This window comes from Lepidochelys kempii, chromosome 7 (genome assembly GCF_965140285.1).
Source record: "Lepidochelys kempii isolate rLepKem1 chromosome 7, rLepKem1.hap1, whole genome shotgun sequence".
In the NCBI taxonomy this organism is placed as follows: Eukaryota; Metazoa; Chordata; order Testudines; family Cheloniidae; genus Lepidochelys; species Lepidochelys kempii.
Window position 1 is genome coordinate 24,435,412 of NC_136386.1, and position 21,791 is coordinate 24,457,202.

Below are 21,791 nucleotides of genomic sequence, written 5' to 3' on the forward strand. Positions count from 1 at the left end.
CAGTTCAAACAGTACCGTTTGCTCTTTTATTCACATTTTTCTTGCGAGTTTTCTAGTTGCTGCTGAAATGGCTTTTCCAGATTCCCACTCAAGTCATCATTGTATCATTTGCTCTTCTAGCTACACGCCTGCCAGCCAGTTTATCACTTTTTTTGTTGACAGTACCAGCTTTTCAAGAAGAAAAACAACAGAAAACATCTAATTCATCAGTCAGACCATGTTCAAAAGCCTTGGAACAGGTTTAACTTTGTCATTCTCAAAACCAATACTGCACCTCACCGGCAGGATTTAAAACCGAAGCAGTTTCCCCAACCGCGTTGAATTACAGTTCATTCTTCCTTTAACATGACTTGGGACCTTCTATTCCCCAGTGCTTTTGCACCATGGCTTTGTCTGTTTAGACTTCAAATCCTAGATCCATTTCTCCCAACCCACTTAGCGGAGATGGAGGCAGACACTATGCTACAAAAACCAGACTAGGTGCATATCCACAAAAGGCAGGTTGGACCAGAGCCAAATGGCTCGCACTACAAGGAATGACTGGAATGAAAGGACAAGAAAGATTCAAGTTGGCCTCTACGCTTGAAATATTCCTAAACTGTTTTGTATATTAAGACTTTACACATATTCAGCACTTCCACCTGAAGTTCTTTAAGTGCTTTACAATCATTACGCAAGGCTCACTTTTAGGCACAGGGCAACTGAAGTCCAGGGTAGACTGTGTATTGGTGAGTCATTTGTGCAAGGTCACAAGTCAATAGTAGAACCCTGAATATAGATAGCCCAGGAGTATTAATTCCCAACTGAGTGTGCTGACCATTAAATAACCATGCCTGTGTTCTTAGCTCAGTGCATGTGGGTTTTTTGGTTTTAATCAGGCATTCACTCCATCTGTCTGAATGCTGAAGATCTCCTTCATTTTTCCTTGCTTTACCCCCTGCCCACATCACAGCAACCATTTATCTGGCCAAAGAGCATTCGGAAGCTCATCAAGGATGCACCTTAATTGGCCATGGGGGGTTGCTACAGAGCAGCACAAGGCAATCCCTCTCCACAGCGGGAGAATGCGCTGCCTCCACAGCACTGGTGTGCGTGCTCCGATAACACACTGTGTATTATTTATGCATTGATTAATTACTAAGCCAAATGTGTATTTACAGCAACCTGCAGACAACACTGAAAAATGCCAGACAAGGCAGGGAATGAAAGTGCCTCTCTGAAACACTTCATTTTTTTCAAAGGGACCATTTTTAGTTTTCTTGTAAAACAAGTGATAAGGAGAAAACAGCAGGGGAATTGGTTTTATAGGAGACAAATCCAAAGTATGTTAAAATAAAAATATCTGCTCATTAAACACCACAGATGTGGGCTAAGCTACCTCAAACAGCCCAGCATGCACCCTGGGAGAAAGCCCCCCCAACCGTTCCCCCTCCTAGGCAGGCTTTTCCACCTCTAATGAAAGATCTAATTTAAAAGCCAAAGCAGGGCTTACTTGAATATATTTAGAGCAGTGTTTGGGAAGGAAGGAAGGAAAGGCAAAGCATTTCAGAGACGGCATTTCACGTTCTGAAAAGATAGGAGAAACCTTAGGTGAGCTGTGTTTCCCCTCTGGGGCTGGGAAAGTATAACAGTAACGAAACCTTCAGTGCCCTCCTCAGGGTAGGGAGGGCTACTTCTCTGAAAGCTGCCAACATCTCCTCTTATAAAAATGTTTTAGTCCCTCCACCTGCAAAGCCCCTGCACTGCTTCCAAATGTCCTGGCTGAAAAGTGTGATGCAGCACTTGCCACAGCCCCTCAATACCACCACTGAACTGGTCAAAGGGCTCGTATCAAATGACGCACTCAACTCCCTGTATAGCCATTCGCTGCGTCAAACCGCACAATTAAAACAATTCTCAGGGTTTACACAAAGTGTGCACCACTGCCAAATCTTGCCACTGCATGGTTTTATGGTGATTCATCTCACCCTCCACAAGGCCCAGTGCTTTTAGTTAATCACTGCTCAGTTACACCTTCACTTAGACTGGAAGCTCTTCAGGGCAAGGACTACACCTTTGGTCATTTGAGCACCATGCTTGCAGTGCTGTATAACTATGTTGCATACCTTCTGCTGATTGGTTGCTTGCTGCAGCCTCTCCTTCCCCCTACATTCCTGTGCCCTACCATCCAGCTAATCCCCATGGAAAGCAATGAAACAACAAAATCAAGGTACAGAACTAACTTGAAATTTGCAATCCACCACACTGTTAACTCTATTTATGTGTTATATATCCCATTCTCTTACCTAGGGTTGCCAACTTTCTAATTGCAAAAAACTGAACACCCCTGTCTCACCACTTCCCCAAGGCCCCACCCCTGCTCGCTCCATCCCCCCTCCGTCTGTCACTCGCTCTCCCCCACCCTCACTTGCTTTTACCGGGCTAGGGTGTGGGAGGTGGGTGAGGGCTCTGACTGGGGGTACAGGCTCTGGGGTGACGAGCGGCTTCGAGTGAGGGGGGTATGGACTCTGGGATGGGGGTGCAGGCTCCAGGTGGGGCCAGAACTGAGGGGTTCAGGGTGTGGGAGGGCTCCGGGCTGGGGGTTAGAGTGTGGGGTGTGAGGGCTCCAGCTGGGGGTGCAGGCTCTGGGGTGGGGCTGGGGATGAGGGGTTTGGGGCGCAGGAGGGGGCTCTGGGCTGCGGGGCAGGGTATGTGTGAGGGCTCCGGCTGGGGGTGCGGGCTCTGGGGTGGGGCTGGGGATGAGGGGTTTGCGGTGCAGGAGGGGGCCGGGCTGGGGCCGAGGGGTGCAGGAGGGGGAGTGCGGGCTGCCACGTCCCAGTGGCCCCTAGGTGCATGGGCGGCCAGGGAGGTTCCATGTGCTGCCCTCACACCTGCAGGTGCTGCCCCCACAGCTCTCACTGGTCACAGTTCTCAGGCAATGGGAGCTGTGGAGCTGGCGACAGCATGCAGAACCTCCCTGGCTGCCCATGCACCTAGGGGGCTGCGGGGACCTGGCAGCCACTTCCGGGAGCCTCACGGAGCCAGGGCAGGCAGCCTGCCTTAGCCCTGGGCCCCCGCTACACCACCAACTGGACTTTTAATAGTGGAGCTGCCAGGGTCCCTTTTTGACCAGGTGTTCTGGTTGAAAACCAGACTAGCCAGGAATGGCAAGCATAAGTCACTCCTACATTTCTTAATCAATCAAAACGGCATTGGCAAGGCTCCACTGGGAGAAGAGAGAAAAATTCTGTGCAGTCGGAAAGGACCATGGATTCTGTAAAGGCAAAATTCATAGTTAGAATTGCAAATGTCTTAGCTACAAATTCTTTCCCCCCTGTAACTTAACCAGCAGCCATCTCAGAAACTCAGAACAATATTTGCACTTAAAGGTCTATTCTACTTCCATTTTCTCTCTCCTTTTTCCACTGTACTTTAAAAAGAGCATTACTTAGCATAGTATCTGTGGTTCTTTGAGATGACTGCATGCAGGTGATTTATGGGGCTTGGGAGCATGAGGGCAGAATTTCTGAGCAGTAGTATCAGCTGGGGTTTATGCACACTGCTAATGCACATGTAACCCACACTAGCATAGCACGGCTCTGTAACACTCTGCTGGCTGGACTATACAGAGGTTTACGAATCTGCTACAGACTTTGCTCTAGCAGGTCTCAGTTCAGGCAGTAGAAACTCATGCATTTAGAACCAGAGGTGTGGAGTCTGACCTCCATTGCTGACATCTCCCTCAGAGGCATTCCATTATACAATCATTCCCTCCATCCTGTGGATAATAAGGCATAGTCCCAGCCATCACTTACCATATGCCTACACTTAAACCACTGCAGCTGTACCACTGTAGCACTTCAGTATAGACACTTACTACAGCGAGAGGATGGTTCTCCCCTCCCTGTAGTAAATCCACCCCTCTGAGAGGAGGTAGCTAGGTCGATGGAAGAATTTTTGTACCAAACTAGTGCTGGCTACATGGGGACTTAGGTTGGCTTAACTATATTGCTCAGGGGTGCGGATTTTTCACACCCCCAAGCAACATAGCTGGGTCAATCTAACTGTCTAGCGTAGACCAGCCTTTATCTTCGATCAAGCATCTACAGTAAGACTGAAGTAGTGGGAAGTAAGGCAGGTAGCGTGTATCCCTGGATGGATGTATTGCAGGAGGGCACAGTGTGATGCCCATGCATTTGACTTAGACCAAATCAGCAGGCCCACAACAGTATGGATCCTGGATCATGGAGCCCTAAATATAACTAAATGGTCACTGGAACTATAAAATTCTTGTTAGCTATTGACTGTACGGGCTATGAAAAGAACTGTGTAGACAAGGAAAGGTAAACTTTCCTGAAAGGGAACGAGGGCTGACAGGGAGTAAATGGACACACTGACTATGGTGACCAGAAGAAAGTGAGTGGGTGGTTGAAGCTGCAATCTTATATATCCCCAGGTGGGGAAGTGAATGCACAAGGATGCAGCAAGGCATACTCACATGTCTATTCAGATGTTCCTTGCTTTTCTAACCACCTACACGGAAATGTTGTTGTTGTGGTTCTGCGTTTGTACAATGTAGCGGTGGACCATGACTGGGCCTTCGAGCCACAACTATAAACAATAGTGCAGGCAGTGTTCTAAGAAGAAGAATCAATAGGATACTCTTAGCTAACATGGATGGAGTCAGACTGATATTTTAGAGATGTATTTGTGATGAACTGGGAAAATATTTTGATTAATACTGTGTGTCGCTCAGTTTCCCTGTTCCATTTTGTCCTGCTGCCTGCTCAACACATACAGCTAAACCAAAGGGGGCTGTAGAGGTGCCAAGCAAGGAATGTAAAACAATGACACAGAGAAGTCAGCTTCAATTGCACAGTTGTAAAGGAGTTAAGATAGCAATTGATGGCTCCATCCAGGCTAGAATGGGGTACCTTCCCCAAGGCTGAGATCAAAGGAGGCAAAAAATTTAAGAGACCATAGAAAAGGGAGAGGGGATTTTGGGTCAGAAAGGAAAAGCTGACAGCTGGGAAGACTCACAGAGATAGGGAGAGACATATGATGTGAGCAGGCTGCTAAACCCTGCTAGAGACAGAGTTAACTGGGATATGAGGGACTTATGAAGGTGTAACTAATATCAGTGTAGGCCTTTTACTGTTACACTTTGCTCTAAGGGTATGTCTACACTGCTATTAGACACCTACAGCCAACTTGGGCTTGCAGGGCTCTTTAATTGCAGTGTAGACCTCTGGGCTCAGGCAGTTCAAACTCTGGCATCCTATCACCAAGCCCAGAAGTCTACATTGCAATTAAAGAGACCCACGAGCCCGAGTCAGCGGATGTGGGCCAGCTGCAGATTTTTAACTGCATTATAGACATACCCTAAATACTTTGTATCTTTTGAAGAAGCTATTTCTATATCACTGCAAACATACAGTGTCACAGACACCCAGAGAAAAAGAGCTTTGGGTGCCAAACCCAGTTGGACCTGCTGAAGTAGTCACAGCTGATGCCCAAGGGCTGTAATCCAGGTCCCAGTCAGAGCAGGTGAACTGCAGAATTCCATCCAAGGAGTTAGGGTACATCTACACTGCAGTTAAAAACCCACAGCTGGCCCATGCCAGCTGACTCAGGCTTCCAGGGCAAGGCTGTTTAATTACAGTGTAGACTTTCAGGCTTGGACTGGAGCCCGGGCTCTAGGACCATGAGAAGTGGGAGAGTCCCAGAGCTTGGACTGCAGCTAGAGCCAGATCATCTACACCACAAATAAACACCCTGCAGACAGAGGCCCATGAGCCTGAGGCAGCTGGTATGGGCCAGCCATGGGTGTCTAACTGCAATGTAGACATACCTTTAAAGGCTTGAGACCTGACACTAGGTGGTGATGCACCTGATAAGATCCATAGATGGGACAGTGGTGCAGCTAGCCTGGTAACCATGACAGTAGTGACTGAGATTTTATCTGAAAAAGCATTTATACTGATTGTCATTCCAGAAGAAGGTTGCACTAGAAGAGAGATTAATTGCAAGTTTCTTGTTAAATCAATTAAAAGAAATTTCATCAGAGAGACTGTGCACTACAACTGGCCTGGCACCTAGGCTGGACACCAAAGGCAAGCCAGAGGGAAGAGCAGTTAACTTTGACAGTCACTGCCCCCACTAGTAATAAGAGGTTGAACTAGTTATACCTCAGTCTATAGCCTATAAAATGGGGCTCCTCAAAACACAAGAATCTCCTCTTATGCATGTGAAATTCATTTAACAAACAGGTTACATTTAAATCATGCACTTTAACAGTTGATAAGAATGGAGGTTTCCTTCTTTACAGCGTAGCAGATGGAATTATAGAACCTTCAATAAATCAGTATTTCTCTCTCTCTACTAATAGCATGAGCAAACAGGAAGCATGTCGCTAGAGCTGGTCTGCAGGCTTCCTCTTCCACCCCGTAGCATGGATAGCAAACATTATGATGGGGGAAGGAGAGGCAAATACAGATCTATACTTTGTACCACCATGCACAGCCGATCACTAACACATTTCAATCTGTGACTGGAGCAGCGCACCCTTCCCAGATCCCAAAGGGACAGGGATGGACATCAGTATGCATTTCTCATATCTGACATCCTCATTCTGCTGAGGACACTTTTGTCTTAAGGAAATATTTAAACCCCCTTGAAATCTGATTTTTTTTCCCCACTACTGAAAAATAAAATCCAGAAGGTCAGTATCCTTGCTATCCCTCTCCCAGTACTGGGAAGAGAAATTTAAGTCGATTCAGGGTTTTAGCATTTCTCAGAAAACCCCAGTGCGTGTACTGTCTACAATGGCACTATAACCTTTCCCCTCAACAGTCCTCCCTCCCTACTTCCCCAATACCACCAAAATAACTTTCCTCCTTCCTCATTTTGCGTTCATCTGCAAGCGTCATTCTGCAAAATGCCTGGGGTCTTTAAATGCAATCAGAGCGAAGAACTTGTTCCGCAGTCCAGAATAATCATACCTTTCAGACAAGCATTCCTCTAGACAAATAGACTCTTATGGGCTGACAGTGAACATGGACTACAGCCATGCTCTGTGCACACGCATGTGTGTAAGATTTACATATTTACTGCACTGGCCCATTACAGATATGACAGGCCCTGCAAACTCTCCCTTCTAAAACAAGCTTTTCCTTGCCTTTGGGAAGGTTAGACAGAAGGTAACAATATTCCATCTCTTCCAGTCTCTCCCAGTTCTTCATGATCATGGGGACATCTGATCATGTGCTTTAGCAAAAAGTCAGTTCGCACATTTCAGTGCAGCTACTTCAGTGCCAGCAATGCTGGAAGAGATAGCGTAGAATCATAGAACTGGAAGGAACCTCGAGAGGTTATCTAGTCCAGTCCCCTGCACTCATGGCAGGATTAAATATCATCTAGACCATCCCTGACAGGTGTTTGTCTAACCTGCTCTTAAACTATGGAGATTCCACAATCTTCCCTAGGCAAGGACAGGGGTTCAGATGATTTTACCGTCAAGTCATTGCTCAGGGTCTCCTGACAGTAGTATGAACACCAAGCCCTCCATTAGCAGCTTAGCTCTGGTGCAGTAGCACTGTTGAAATCAGAATATTTATTTTTCCAGTGCAGATGCATCCAAGGACTGACAACACAAAACTAATTCTTTGTTACCCAAAGATTAGAGATGGACGTTACCTAGGAAAGATAACAGCTTGAGAAAGTCTTATTCTTTAATATTTGTGCTAACAAAGCAGCAACAAACTCATCCAATAACCCAGCAGGATAATGACTATGTCAGATACAGTATTTATAACTTATTACAGATCAGACCTGCACCCTTTACACTAACATAATCTTCAATGAAATATAAGATGAAGAGTTTAAAGAAATGACTGAAGCACTTCACCCTGAATATGCTCTTCAAAACCGATTTAAATTCACATATCCACTACTAGACGGCAGCGGTGAAACAAGAGAACAAATTAAAGAACAAAAAGAATCCACATCGACACAAGAACAAAATGGTAAGTCAATCTTGAGAAGTGACCTGTGATGGTTACAAACACCTACACAGGGAACAACAGGCACCTTCTTTCAGCTATTGTTTCTACAGCTGAAAAGGAAACTGGAGACCACTGTGTTTGCTGAAGATGCCATTCAAGAATGAAGAGAAAAGTATGAGATGGTCTTTAAGGAAGCTATGAAAAAGGACAGAATTCCTCAAGGACAATTATTCTAAACTTCTGACATATGGGTGTTCGGCATTCTATTTAAACTTCACTGAAAAAAACCCAACAGTAGTAGTAGTAGTTACAGAAATCCAAAAACTCTTCCACCACCACCATTAGCTTCCAATTTAATGGCTGAAAAAGGAGGATTGATGCCCCAGCTCCTCAGTGATATTTGGGCTCTATCTGCATCCAGTTACCACAAGTATGTTGAAATGTCTACAAATCACAAGGAAACTTTGGTCAAAACACAGTTGTCATACAAAGTGTGTGCTAATTTACAAAAGCAGTTGAAGGTGGTTTTAGAGGTACTTGCCATATTACAGCTGATGTAGTCTCAGTTGAAATCTGTCTTGAATTGATTAGGAAAGAACTGGATCTACACAAGGAGAAAACTAAAAGACTATTCACAGAAGCTATGGAACCTTTCCATTGCTTGGCAAACATGACTCATCCTAAAGACAGAGGTCATAGGATGGAGTCCACAAGAGGAATCAACAGCTGAAACATGGCTGATGGAACCTAAAGCGGAGTTCCTTTCTTCTCTTCTATCATTTAAGACCCATATTTCTACCCAAATCTACGTTTAGGAAGGAGGCTGCAGCAAAATGGTGGAAAATGGAAGGTAAAATCATGGTAGACAGAACAGCTGAGTTTAGAATGCTGTCATTTTTCAAAAGAACTCTTCTGCATACCCAGCTCAGCAGCTATCGACTGTGTTTGCAGCACAGTAGGATTGGTCGAATCTTTGTAGCAAACTAGGGCTGGGGGGAAAAAAAACCAAACAACAAATGGTAAAATTATATCAGTATCTAAGGTCAGGCACAAAAAACTGGGGAAGATACAAAGCTTTATTGGGCTTTATTGTATACTTACAGAATTTCAAGCTTTTCATTTTAGACAATTTTATGTTTGAAGGATACGTTTACACGATCAATCACATGCTGTGGATTGTGCTTTATTTAATATCATTTTGCATAGAGTTTTTTTTTTATTTGTGTCCCTTCCCCCACCAGTCATTTCTCTTCCCCCCGGGGTGGGGGTGGGGGATTAAAAAAATCACAACCTTGTGCTGCTGTCAATGCTCATATTGCCGATAACCACAGGCACAGATATTAGCAGCAAGTTCTACAGCTTGGTTCAACCATTTCAAGAGAGGGTCTGACTTGACAGGAGAGAGAAGGGAGAAAAATAAAGCTGACCTCACTCCCCTGAGCCATTGCTTGCTGCTAGATCGATAGCAACCATCAGCAAGCAGTTATTATAGGGAAGCTGCCAGCAGTCTCACAGCACCTCTATCACCTGCAGGGCTGGCCAGGTGCAGAAAAAGAAAAGCTAGGGATTTGAGAGACAGGAATCAATGAGGGTGGCAAATAAGCTGTGGATTTAGACCAGACAAAACCTAAGTCTGCCACATGGAGCACAAATGTAGATTTCAGGTATATGCTCCATAAACACAACCGTATGTACTTTATTAAAGCCACCAATGAGGAAAAGGCACTTCTTACCATCAAGGGGCAGATGGAGCAGAAAGTCATCAGTTAATGTTTTTTTGGACAGACGTGAGAATTGCACACAAAACAGTAAACTAGACAGAAAATCCCAAGGACCTTTTTAGCAGCTGTTGTCACAGAACCCTAGGGCCTGAGAGAAGACTCTGCTCCTTTCTACCCACCTTTCATTAACATCAGCACAAACTTTAAAGAGGCCATAAGAAGTTCCTTAAACAAGGATTATTCTGGATTTGAGGATCAAAGACACCCTGCCAGCTAAAGGACCAGTTAACGGTCAGGCTGGAAAAGGAGCCCCCAGTGGACTGGACACAGATTATATTCAGCATGCAATCTGAGGGTAAATCTGCACTACAAGTGTTACAGTGGCACTGCTGCAGCTATGCTGCTGTAGTGTAAACACTTACTATGGCATCGAAAGGGTTCTCCCCCCCCCACTGCTGTAGTAAATCCACTCCCTCAAGAGGCAGTAGCTAGGTTGATGGAAGAATTCTGCTGTTGATGTAGCTTCATTTACAGTGGGGGTTAGGCTGACGTACCTACATTGCACAGGGGTTGAAATTTGTCACAGCCCTGAGCGACAGCTAGATTGACCTACGTTTTAGGTGTACACCAGGCCCGAGAGTTTACCTACAGAGAGGTCTAATTACAACCCTCCCACCAGTAATTTGCAGGATTCTTTCCACCGAGTCAGAGAGGCCCTCATCTTGATGGGGAGATGGTCACTACAGTGTTCATATTGTGTTTGCTCTGTATATATACTGTTCAAAGCCAAACCAGCAGGCAGCAGAGACATCTGGCAAACAGCATTATGTAAGTACATGACACCATCTGATCCAGGAGAGTAAGGCAAATCTGAACCAACGTACAAAGGTTGTGCATAAATGGATCTATAAATCTGCCCATAGCAGATGCGAAGAAATGGTGCAGCGACAAGCTTCATGCTATGAATTTTTGGACGTGTCCTGCCTTAAGATGCCAGTTGTCCACATATGGGAAGATGATGGTGTGATGGGGTTCGGTCACAGAGATCCCCTTGGGACTGTCACCTGATGTGCTGAAATTACCTCTGAGCCCATTTTCCCTGCCAGCTTGGGACTCCAGCACCCTGCTTTGTTGAGCCAGACATTCTAGCCTGCTGCAACACAGACCCAGGGTCTGGGCCACGCCCCCAAAGTTGCAGACTAACTAAAAACAGCTCAGCAGGTTACCTGTCTCCAGCACCCAGCTCCCAATGGGATCCAAACCCCAAAGAAATCCATTTTACTCTGTGTAAAGCCCTTGTTAGTTACATCAGACATCTCAGGTGGTAAGCAGGGGTTTTCTCATGACTGTCCACTTCTTTTGTCCTGCTCCATCCCCTTTTATAGGTTTGGCACAATGCGAGAATCTTGTCTGTGCTTGTCCCCACCCCCACCTCATCAATGGAAAAGTACAAAGGATTAAGATGGATTCCAGTATCATGTCACAAAGATCCCTTGTCTCCATTCTTCCTGGGTTAGCCCACAAAGCATACAGGAAGGTTTGCAGGAAAATAAAACATTTACAACCAATTGTCCTAGTCAATGGGAGCCATCAAGATTTTAAACCACCATTAATGGCCCACATTTCGCTTAATTAAAAGAGGACCTCAGAATTATACTTCATATCTCTAGCTTCAGATACAAAAATGATACATGAATGCAAATAGGAGGAATATATTCAGTAGTTTATAAACTTTGTTATGATACCTTACAAGAGGTCTTTTGCATAAAGCATATTCCAGTTACATCATATCCACACTCCTAAGCATATTTCCATAAAACATTATGGAGTGCAATGTCACAGATGAATAGTGCTGCTACTACAGGAAACACAGCTGCAAACTAAAGTATCTTTTGGTTGGAGTGGAATATTTTTTCCACTGGTATGCCCCGACTCTCCCAATGATGAGAATGTCAGGTCCAGTTCCATCAGCAGTGCTACCAGTTCGGATGTCAGGAAGCTGTAGCTAGCAGATGGAATGGGAAATGGGCTCCTCCTCTGGAGTGGTTTAGGATATTGAAGCTTTAGGAGGCTGCATCTCATCGCTCTGCACCACCGGTGTCCATGTACAGGGATTCTTAATAACTGGTGGTTTCTGCTGGGGCTATTACAGTACTGCCTCTGACCAAGCAATCATCATCAGTACAAATGATTCACAGTCCTTAGCTCCCAACACTTTGTCTTAATCAGTATTGTGTTCGGTATTGACGATGTGGAGAGTGGTACTGAAGGGGCCTTGCTTCTATGTGCCTTCTGATCATGACCACAAGGTTTAGGACAGGGGTCTCAAACACGCGGTTCGCGGGTTATTTCCTGCGGCCCGCCAAGCCCTCTGTGTCCTCCCAGAGTTATTTCCTGCATGCTGCCAAGCTCTCCTCCCACCCTGCTGTTTAGCAGCGCTTAGTGCTCTCCAGGAGGGAGGGGGGAGGAGGTAGAGAAGAGGCGGGGCCGGGGCGGGGATTTGGGGAAGGGGTTGAAATAGGGGCAGGGAGGGGGCAGAGTTGGGGTGGGGACTTTGGGAAAGGGGTGGAGTGGTGGCAGGGCAGCAGGGTGTCATTGATGCAGCCCTCGGGTCAATGTACTAGTCCTCATGTGGCCCTCATGGTGATTCGAGTTTGAGATCCCTGGTTTAAGAGGACTTAAGTCCCTGTGTCCTGGGCATGAGGACTCACCTGACTTGGACAGGGTTGGGGAGGGAAACCTTCCCTTCGTAGGTCTAGAGGGGGATCTGTTTTTAAGCTTATGAGAGTGCTTGTGTCTTACTGTCATGAAAAGGCCCAGACGAAAGGTCCTTTGCTCCAGTTATTTCTCCTCCTGAGTCAGACACTGAACTAGGAGGTGAGCTCTGATGTCTCAGACCAATGTACAGAGGGGTCTCCTCTGGATTTGGCCGGGGCCTGATGGCATGTTCCAAAGGTGTTTCCAGAGCTGGAGTTCTATTGCCTGCCGCATCTGGCTCGGAAAGGAGTGGCAGGTACCGTACGTAGTGCAGATATGAACTTCGAGGAAAGAGAGGCAGTGCTAGCGGTCACTGCTGACTAAAAAATAATCGGAGGCAGGAACCACAATTCTTAAAGCCCAGAACACTGTACATACTCTAAATCCTGCATCAGGAGAGCGGAGAATTCCCCTGGGGCAGAGATTTTAATTATCTAAACTGATAAAAGCTACTAACAATAGCAACTAACTGTACAAGAACTTTGAAATATTAAAAAAAAAATTGTCAGAGTTTCAGTTCTGGAAATTCCGACTCAGGCCATGTGGCAGTAAGGAAGAACTTGAGAGGTTTCTGCACTGCCCCCTAGGCCCTCAGCATGGAGCACAAGGAGAGCAAGGGATTAGGCAAAGACCCATGGATACTAGTTGCTAAAATTCTCCGGTCTCAGGTGCATGGAGTACACAGAGGGACCAGCACTCAAAGAACAACTATTTGACAATGGGCTCTTCAATCTAGCAGAGAAAGGTGTAACATGACCCAACTGCTGGAACTTGAAGCTAGACAAATTCAGAATGGAAATCAGGAGTAAATTTTTAACAGTGAGGGTATATAACTATTGGAACAATTTACCAAGGTCAAGGTGGATTCTCAATTACTAGCAATTTTTAAATCAAAATTGGATATTTTTCTAAAAGATTTGCTCTAAAATATTTTGGGGAAGTTCTCTGGCCTGTGTTTTACAGAAGGTCAGACTAGAAGACCACAATGGTCCCTTCTGGCCTTAGCATCTAGGAATCTATGAGTCAGTTATGAGCTCTAGGATTCCAGCCAATTAATTATAACGTTGTGGGGAAGGGGGTCTGGTAGGTAGTTGCTGCACATTAAACGTTTCTGTCAATTGGAGTCTCATTAATCAACAGTGAGACCCTCTGAAACAAGAGCACAACATGGGCTGACTGTTATCCTTACTTTTAGGACCAGGATAATATCACTGCACAAGTCAATAAGCCCTTAACAAGCACATGTGTGCCCAAGTGCAGGAGCAAGTTTTCAGAGTAAAGATTAAAAAGGTGGCAGCGCATCTGGGGTTAAAATCTGACAGATGCCACTAAAAAAGAAAAGTTCATCTTTAGGCCTGGCGTGCCACTGTTTCAATTCCCTGCCATGCATTCTTCGGGAAGCCACTACACCGGAGTTAGGCAAACAGCAATCCCCAGTCTTGGAAAGAAGTGAAACGTCTGAGCCAGAGCTTCAGAATTTAGACAGCAAGATCAAAATGTGGTCCACTCATACAGTAGTCCCTGAAGCCAGCCCAAGTCACTCTGGGGAGCTCTTACAAGAAAAGCTTAACCACAAACAAGTTTAGACTTCCCAAATCTCACAGCTGGAGGCGATTTCCTTCCATCCCCCCACCTACTGGAGCACACAAGATCATCCTTTGGAATAACAGCCACACAATTATTTCTAATACTGCTTTTATCTCATGCCATCAAGATAATGGAAGAAATAAGCCTGAAATCAATTCCAACAATTAATGTAAAGGGCTGTAGGGTTGGGGGGGTTTGTTAGTCAATAAAGATGATGCTAGGGCAGACACAAACTTCATTATTTAAAACTGAAAAGCTTCAAGGAACTCTGCTTTCTTCTGGCCACCTGGAAAAGAGCTGTCAGCTCCAATACCTTTGATTCTGAAAAGCTCAGGAAAGTCTGACTCTGAAAATATTTCAGGAACATATTTCCAGCGCACAAACAACTCTGTACACACCATCCGTACATGAATCACGCAATATTATTGACTGGTGTGTCACGAGCTTTCGTTTGACACTTTTTACAGATAAATACTATGACAGTAAAGTGTTAGGTATAGTAAGTGTGTCAGGCCTGATAGGAGCTCACAGAACACTGGTCTCTCAGCCAGTTGGTACTGAGGGGCTCTTAGGGGTCACAATCCGGTATTTTGTTCTTTCACAAGAAAAAGCAAGCTACCCAGTTAGATTAACCATACATGGCAGGAAGTGAATACAAACTTAAAATGGAGCAAACCCTCATCACTACTGCAAGTTAATAAGCCTTGGGTCCAGGGCAACTATCTTTCTTTTAGTGGTAATGGATCTTTTCTCAAAATACTGTTCCAGACCACGATGGGGAGGAGAGTGCGGGGGGGTGGGGCAAGGGGGAGAATACAGAGAAACAGATGCAGTAGCTGATGAATCATGTTTTCAGTCTCATTTCCATTCATCCCACATGACAAGTCTCACACATTTTGTATCACAAAGGTTTTGCTGTGTGAAATAAATCAGAGGGAATTTGGTTTGGCTGGTCTCTTCCATAAAAGTCAAAGTTCTTATTTATTCAAGAGCCACCAACAGCAGAAGTGAAGTTGTGCTACTCTGGAATGTAATGCTCTTGCAGTTATTATGCGATTGGACACAATCAGGATACGGGGTGGTCAAAGTCAAAACGGTCCAAAGATTGAGCTCTAGAATAAAGAGTTGAGAAAAAGTTGCATTCATCTTCAAAAATCTCTGAGGAACCCAGTCTCACCAGATCTAAACTGGGACTGTCACTTAAAAAAAAACAATTTCTTAAAACACATCTGGCATTTCAGAGCACCCCTTCTCCTGAACTTGCTGAAAAGAAACATGGTTTTGATTCCTCCCAAGGGGCTAGTTTCATATAAGAAGTCATTTCCATCCAGTGAGATGGTGGGTTTGACAACTAGTCAAACAGTTCTGTACTGAAAAACTGCAGGTTTGACGACTTTCTACCGCAGGAACAATTGTCTGTTGCACCAGTTGCTCAGGCTGGCAATCCACTAGCACACCAATTAAGCAACAGGATGTAGGACTACGACTTGCTTCACATCCCCACAGACTTCCTTACATTCCTCAAGAAGCCTTATGGGAGCCAAAACATGACAGGATCCAGTCTCCTCACTGGATTTTAGCATTTTAATAATGGAAACATTGTGAGCAGACCAAATTTCATGTTATTTTGACCCATACAGGTCTCTGAGACAAATAGAGGTCTAAAAGTAAATTTCAAGACATTCAGGTTTATATGAGTTCCTGCAAAGTCCTATTCATCAAGACCCCACTGGCTGGGCTTTGTGGTCTCATGAAGCCTTTTCCCCACAGCTACTCCACTGGAGACCACAAGGGTAGGTAAGGAAGCTGTTCACACCCATATTAGGAAATCCTTGGCCAATCTATACAGAGAAGGGGGCACTTCATTTCAGAAGAGTCCAGGCAAGCCTCAAGACAGATGCAAGACATTTCACATCCTTGATCTAGGATTCTCACTTCCTCTCAGTAATGGAGATTATGTAGGCTGCAGATTTAGAAGGTCAGGTATTCCTACATCATCCCATTTACGGAGCAACAAAGACGTAGAAAGCCCTGCTCCCAGCCAAAAGAAAGATGCAGCAACTGGACAGATGAATTCATCCTCAGTCCTATATGGGAAGAGAATAGCCAGAAAAGGGGACTGAGCACTTACACCAAGTTTCTATAACACACAGCCTGTGTGGGCTAAAGATGAACACAGGGCTGGGAGTCAGGAACCCAAGTTCTAATCTCTGCTCCAACACTAACTCTCTGGGTGGTCTTTGGCAAATCACCTACATGTCACCTGCCTCAGTTTCCCCATCCGTGAAATGAAAATAAAATTTACCAAACCTTATAGGTGTAGTTGTGAGGCTTAACATATTAGTGTTTGTAAAATGGTTTGGGGTCCTTCAGATATACAAGGGCAAAGATATGCAAACTATTACAATTAAGTAATTCAAAGTGAAACTCGACAACACCTTGGCAAAGGGTTCAAATGGAGATTTCTGTATTGACTGTCAAGTTTAGGGGAGGGAGTGGGAAACATGCTGAGCCCATCTCTCTATTGTAGCACTGCTGCTCCTTGAACCCCATTAATACACGCACTTGGGGAGGGTGCATTTAGTTTCAAAATTCTTCCTACCTTGCCTGATGGCATAACTGTAATCTTTGTCCACTTGCCAAGACTTGAGAATGGCTACTCCTTCCCCTTCAGAAGTTAATTCTCATTGACTCCTGAAGGGGATGACAAAGTAATCCATGTGCACACATTTAACGAATAACCACAAGTCCAACATGCAGCGAGAAGAATTACAGTCTGTCACCCACCCTTGTCAGATCAGTTTCCTTCCTCCATGCAGTGCAGCATATTTACTGCATTTGTTCAAAGAGGAGTCATTGTATGCAGAGACCACAGCAAAACATTTAACACACAGTCAGAGAGAAGGCTGCTCTTCTCCCAGCAATTAAATAAACTCGACTGGAAAGGTAGCTCATGCTCAAATAAACTGGTTAGTCTCTAAGGTGCCACAAGTACTCCTTTTCTTTTTTCGACTGGAAAGGGCATTCCTACCCCATCTGAATCAACAAGGCACTTTGCAACAAACACTACTATAAATAACAGATCAAATGAAAAACAATGAAATCCACTGATCTGGGGTAGATCTATTATAGCTTGAGTACCAGTCGGTCACCAAGCTGGCAGTGGACACACTTGGCTCTTGCAACAGTAAGAATTCTGTATTCAAAATGCATCTTGTAGTGAAATAAAGTACAAAACTGGAATGCCTGCTGCCAAGAAAAAAGGTTTCAGATTAAGCCCCCTGCCCTGTCCTTTGGAACAACTATAGATCACATGCATTTAATTTAAAATCTTTGCACATATAGCTCCACTAGAGCCTATGACTCATAAAATTTGGGTTATGGCGTTGGCTATATAGGATCTTGTCTCCGACGTCCAATTTTCTTGAAGACTGTACAGTGCTATGGTTCTGTATTAAAGTTATTTGTATTTCTTTTTCTAATAATACCCCTTGTGGAATTGATTCTTTTACTAGTACCCAGACCCACAGCTTAGTTACTGAATAGATAATCTTGGCTTGGAATGACATGAAGTTTAAATCCTTCACTGGGGAACAAGCCAAGATGTTATTAAAAATTCTGTTTATTTTTATTTACATCTAAACTGTACAGGGAGGAGAAGAGAAAGGCAAGGCTGTTCCTTGGAACAGAAGCAGAGCTCTAGTAACAATGATGTTAACAGACAGATTCATCTGTTTTCCAAATTTCACTGTCAGACAAAGAGCTTATTTTATGTTCTGGGATTTGATTTTTCCCATGGCCACATAAATATGCCTGGATCATGCAAGGAATGTCCTCAGATTAGCAAGGGACTAGGATATGGTATTTGGGACTGGAGCCTTGGTTATCTTATGTTTTATGAGTCAGTTGCAAACAGAATTTTAAGAAGTGTGGCATCTTTCTCCCTTCCCAATAAAGTCCCTTTGAACTGTAAGCTGTTGCACCACCACCTTACTCCAGAAGCCCCTGTGGAGACCCACTGACAGCCCCACACAACCACCTCTGACTCAGACTAAGCATAATCCCAATATTTACATGACATGAATGATTAAAGGATGGGTAAACATGTCTTATAGTAAAAGGCTCAAGAAACTATCAATTTATCTTACAAAGAAGGTTAAGGAGTGACTTGATCACAGATTGTAAGTACCCACAAGGAGAAGAAAATTTTGATACTGGAGTCTTTAGTCTAGCAGACAAAGGTATATCAAGACCCAAAGACTGGAAGTTGAAATAAGACAAGTTCTGACTAGAAAAAAAAAGAAAGGTGTAAATTTTTAGCAGTGAGGGTGATTAACTATTGGAACAATTTATCTAGTATTATGTGGATTCTCCAAGTCATTAATGAGAATACTGAACACTACCAGATCCAGGGCTGACCCCTGTGGTACCCCACTAGATACGCCTTTCCACTTTGACAGCAAACTATTGATTACTATGCTTTGAGTATGGTCTTTCAACCAGTTGTACATACACCTCATAGTAATTTCATTTAGACCACATTTCCCTAGTTTGCTTACAAGAATGTCATGTGAGACTGTCTAAAACCTTACTAAAAATCAAGATCTATCATGTCTACTCTTCCCCCCCAAAACAAAAACAAACAAACTAGGCCAGTAATCCTGTCAATAAAGGAAATTAAGTTGGTTTGACATGATTTGCTCTTGACAAATCCATGCTGCCTATTCCTTATAACCCTATTATCCTCAACATTGTTTAATAAATTGTTCCAGTATCTTTTCAGGCACCGAAGACAGGTTGGGTAGTCTATAATCCCCCGAGTCCTCACTGACCCCTTTTTAAAGGCAGGTAGTATGTTTGCCCTTCTCCAGTCCTCTGGGACCTCACCCATCTTCCATGAGCTCTGAAAGAGATTTGCCAATGGTTCCCAGACTGTTTTAGCTAGTTCCTTAAGTAGCCTACGATTAATTTTGTCAGGCCTTGCCAACTTGAATACCTCTAACGCATCTAAATATTCTTTAACCTGTTCCTTCCCCCTTATTAATATTAGTAGTGTTGAGTATTTGGTCACCATTAACCTTTTTAGTGAAGGCTAAAGCAGAACAGGCATTAAACGCCTCAGCCTTCTTCATCAGTTATTAGCTCTTTCCCCGCTAAGTAGAAGGAAAGTGTAGGTATTCATTTTCTCTTGCTCCTAATGTAATTAAGAAACTTCTTCTTGACTTGCATGTCCTTTGCTAGGTGTAACCAAGATACAGAAAAATTGAGAGACCTGCACAGTCATGCACCAAGTCTGTGAAGACAAGCCTAACTCCAAGTCCTGTACCTTAACCACAAGAGCATACTTGCTCACAAACACCACGTGCAATGTAACCTCAGACCAGAAGTAAAGACCTTGCTTGCAAATAGGTAATGTTCAAAACAAGGACATCTGTGTTTGCTCCCCACCACGGACAGCCCATTCCAGGGACACATCACCTAGTAAGAGCAATGTACAGATGGTGTGTCTGAAACAGCAACTCTTCCCTTGTAATTAAGCAATGGTCTATCATTTGTTCAGACATAAACAGTAGGAAAGATTCTTTAATAGTGCATGCATTTTGTAACTTTAATTGATCTCTTGATTAAACAGATCCGAAATCTCAATATCGCAGATCAAGAAGTAGTAATACAAACTTAGCAGCAGAAACGGAAAAACCAAAAACAATGAATGGACAATTAGATGAGAACTAGTTATAAATGGCTCAAGGCTGAGGCTAGGCATTATTGGGGATGTGCTCCAAAACCAATACTAAAACTCTGACTGCTGCAAGACACTGAATGTGATGGGGAGGCAGCAAAATTGACTGAGTCACCCCAGAGACACTTTCCATCCTCAATATCAACCAATCTACTAAAGTGCTTCCTGAAGCCCTTGAGGAGAACAGCACACACCAAACCTTCATTTTGTATCTTCCCTTCATACTCCTTTCTCTTCCCTTACCATTAACAGCCTCAAACACAATAACCAAACCCATGCTATTTAGGATGAAGTTGTGCTCTCAAGATGCATGCTTATACCATTAATTGATTTCAAGTAAATGGAAGTGCCGTGTCCACCTGAAAGCTGCATTTGACCCTTTAACGCAGTGGTTCCCAACCAGGGGTACACATACCCATGGAAGTATGCAGGGGTCTTCCAGGGGGTACATCAGCTCATCTAGGTATTTGCCTAGTTTTACAACAGGCTACATATAAAGCACTAGTGAAGTCAGTACAAACTAAAATTTCTTACAGAGAATGACTGCTCTATATACACTATACACTGAAATGTAAGTACAATATTTATATTCCAATAGATTTCATAATTATATGATATAATGAAAAAGTAATATAGTGTGCTGTGACACTTTTGTATTTTTAAGTCTCATTTTGTAAGCAAGTAGTTTTTAAGTGAGACAAAACTTGGGGGTACACAAGACAAATCAGACTCCTGAAAGGGGTACAGTAGTATGGAAAGGTTGAGAGCAACTGCTTTAACTGGTTTAAATGTAAAATCTCCACTTTTGGGAAATCACTTTGAGACCACTGATGGTCCCTCCTGCCACCCATTTATGACCACTGTACACATTTATTAAGCATGTTCATGAATGCCTCCTATTAAGGAGTAACAGGTATGTCATCTGGGCCACCAATATAGCTTTCACGCAGCAATCCAGGGCATGGAGACAAGTTTTACTGGATTCAAAAAAGCCTAATTATTTTTAATCAATATGCCACAGGTGATGAGAGCCTATCTTAGCAGTCAAACAAAAAAAGGCTAAAGATCACTAGTGTATTTCTACTTTAATCATTCAAAACATTCTAGAATTTCAGGTTAAAACATGAAGTCTTTAGCTACCGTAATCAGAAAGGGCCATAATTCCCTTGACTGAGTAATTTAGTTTCAAATAAAATTTCATCTCAAGGCATTAGCGGGCCCTGACATATCATCTCAGCTATTCTGACTGCCTGAAGAAAAAGGCTCTTTTATTTCAGTTTCTTGAGAGTGCTTAGAAGTGCAGGCTCAGCTGTAAATCACTACCCGCTGCTTAGTCTCTAAAATAAAACTTTATTCTTAGCCTAAGTGCTTATTCGGGACTATGTGAATGCCCTGATTAGGCTCTCTCGCCTGTTAGAAGCTCTGCCACAACAGAAGCAGACAGAAAAAGATATCAAGTTCCACAGAAATTTAAGAGATTTACATAATTACAGATTGCACCTGTATATACATTTATCTGCCCTGTTCAAGAACAAGTTCTGCTTCTTACAAGGTAACACTATTTCTACAGGATGAAGCCCTGTACTCACTGAAGTCAATGTCAAAATTCACATAGACTTAAAGAGGACCAGAATTTCATCTATTAGCTAGTGTGGAGAGCCTTTATTAGGCAGATCTTATCCACGAATGCTTCTACTCCCATGACCCCAGTTAAAGACCAGTACTTGCTCCCTCATAAAGAGTTAAAATCTAATAGAGCTGTTCCTCAATTGTGCAACACTGCACTTTACGATATATGCAACTTTGAGTTCGTATTGCTGTCACTCTTGTCTTTCTCCTCCATCTCAATTATCTTGCCACCTGACATGACTTCACTATTTAGATCAGTGGTTTTCAACCTGTGGTCCGCACACTGTGTGAAGGGCCCGCAAGAGGTGACTATGAAAATAAAGTTTCAGATCCCAGAAAAGGCATTCCGTTTTTCTGATCAATCAAAAGTATGTG

The 21,791-nt window shown here is 43.7% G+C and overlaps 1 protein-coding gene across 2 annotated transcripts in view; it reads right to left on the bottom strand.

Annotated features, from left to right (window-relative positions):
- The window catches only part of NCKIPSD (NCK interacting protein with SH3 domain), a 98,771-nt gene that overhangs the window by 61,619 nt on the left and 15,361 nt on the right, over positions 1 to 21,791 (bottom strand). The window lies entirely within an intron of this gene.